Genomic DNA, 2,333 nt, shown 5'->3' on the forward strand with positions numbered 1-2,333 from the left:
AAGCTTCCATGAATTTCATCAACATGGTCTTTGATGCTAATTTATTCTCAGCTAGTGGTTGCTCTCTTTGGTAGAAGCCCCGACCAGTTTGCCTAAATTTCTCTTCTTTTTACTTCTTGTATTCTTCGTAAGGCAGCCACTCTTTCTTTGGTTTTCTCTAATCTTCATCATACTTGTCCTCACTTGAGTAGCATACTTGAGCTTTCTTGTTTCCATATTCATCCATATTGCAATCCTTTGTCAAGTGTGGGCCACTATATCTCTCGCAACTAACTCGAATTGCATGAATTTATTGGTCCAATTGAGTCAATCTCCTATCCATAGTGCTAAGCATTGCCATCACAGCAGCCATCTCTTCAGTTTGTGTACCTCCACTGCCTTTTATTCCATCACGCCCTGGGTTGTGATACTCATAAGAGTGCCTTGAAAACTCTTCAATCAGCTCCTTGGCCTGATTTGGGTTCTTCTTCATTAGTGGTCCTTGCGAATCAAGGAGTTGTCTAGTCATGACATTCACCCCATCATAAAATATTGACATCTCTTGTTGAATATTGAGGTCATGTTGAGTACAATTCCTTAACAACCCCTTGTAGCATTCCCAGGCCTCATATAATGACTCCACCAGATTTTGCTCAAAGTTGGCAATTGCCTTCTTGAGTTTACAGATTTTGGAGGGTGGACAAAACTGATCTAGAAATCTCTCACGCAATTGGGCCCATGTGGTGATTGTATCAGGTGGGAGTGCCTTCAACCAGTCTTTTGCTGCTCCCTTAAAAGTCACCAGTAGCATCCTTAGCAAAGCTGTCTCCCTTGGGATATTGGGAGTATAAAAATAATTCAAATTCAGGCTCGGTATCGTATGCGGACTCGGCTTGGACGGTTATTTGATCTAAGTGTTCAAGCTTGCTCTTGTTCTTTGAAGATGAACTTGACTCCTCCGTTTTCTTCCCTGACTTCTTTGATAACACTGATTTGAATTCTTGTAAAGGTGTCTTCTTTGGTGTTTGATCTTCTTTCACGCTCTTATCCTTGTTTCTGTGAAGTGTAGGCTCGGGATCTTCAAGTGGTGGTACCAAAGGTGTGTTAGAACCTCTGGTTATGAACTCCTTAAATAAGACAAAAAGATAAAACGTAAAACTGAACTAAGAAAAACGAACTGAAATAAACGAAACTAAGGACTTCAATTCTCACGTCGTGAATCTTAAAGGTTCATGACGTGAGTCCTGTAATGCAGAAAAAAAATTAAAACAGAAAAGTAACTTCTTGCAGGTTTTATCCTACAAAAAGGACCGATTAATTTAAAGCAAACAAACTAATAATTAACTATGTCGTTCCTCGGCAACGACGCCAAAAACTTGATGTGCACGGAAGTACCCACTAATTTTAATATTTATAACCTAACAAACTTAGACTAACTATGCACTTGTAGTCAGTGTACCTAGTTAGATTACAGTATAGTTTGGGTAAGTCGGGTGTCGATCACAGGGAACGATGTTATTAATTAATCTATTTACTACTAAATTAATCTAATTATTAACAAGCTAAAATGGGTTTTTATCTGATTTTGCAAGATCAGAATAACTTAACTCAATTTCAATCAATAATTAAAAACACTCTTATCTAGTTCGAATCCACTTTGTCCTTATAGCTAGCTAATAATTATGGATTATTAAGTTGGTTGTTATTATATTAGTAATTTAGGTCTAAATTTACCAATAGTTAATTAATTCATGTATAACTATGTATGGTCACACACAATTAAACATAGAACCAATTATGCATATGAATATGCTATGTAAGATTTATCATGCAAACACAATTATGGTCATAATCTATGTTCTCTAGCACAACAAAATTAATTACTTCAATTACTAACTAAGATTTTGGTTGATCCCAGCTCTAGCAATTCAATGTTCACTAAATTACTAGGTTATCAAGTTCATGCAGTTAATGGTCACTAAGCACACATAACATGAATTTAAGCAACTAAAGCAACAACATAAGCATGCTAGGTAACAATAAATCAAACACAAGCAATTCACCAACTAAATAAATCCATATAAATTATGCTATTCATAAGTTAGAAGCTTCATCGAGCTAGATAAGAGTAGCTAGATTCAGTTTCTCATAGTTGCAACTAACACATAAACACAACTCAAATAAGAAAACTTGTTCATAAGTATTAAACAAATAACTTAATTATGGACTTTTACTCTTTTGGTGTTGAAAATCGTTTTTCCAGAACCTTACTTCTGCTGTAAATCGTCTCCTGGAACTTCTTCCTTTAGCCAAAAGTCTCCCAAATCGTAATGGCTAAGGTATTTATAATATCT

The 2,333-nt window shown here is 35.8% G+C and overlaps 1 non-coding gene across 1 annotated transcript; it reads left to right on the plus strand.

Annotated features, from left to right (window-relative positions):
• Positions 1 to 554: 554 nt before the first annotated feature.
• On the plus strand, positions 555 to 661 carry LOC145103590 (small nucleolar RNA R71). Its single transcript, XR_013706673.1, has one exon. It is a non-coding gene; the product is annotated as a small nucleolar RNA R71 (small nucleolar RNA).
• Positions 662 to 2,333: the final 1,672 nt, after the last annotated feature.

The sequence above is a fragment of the Lactuca serriola genome, chromosome 4, assembly GCF_051521515.1.
Source record: "Lactuca serriola cultivar US96UC23 chromosome 4, Lser_US96UC23_V15, whole genome shotgun sequence".
In the NCBI taxonomy this organism is placed as follows: domain Eukaryota; kingdom Viridiplantae; phylum Streptophyta; class Magnoliopsida; order Asterales; family Asteraceae; genus Lactuca; species Lactuca serriola.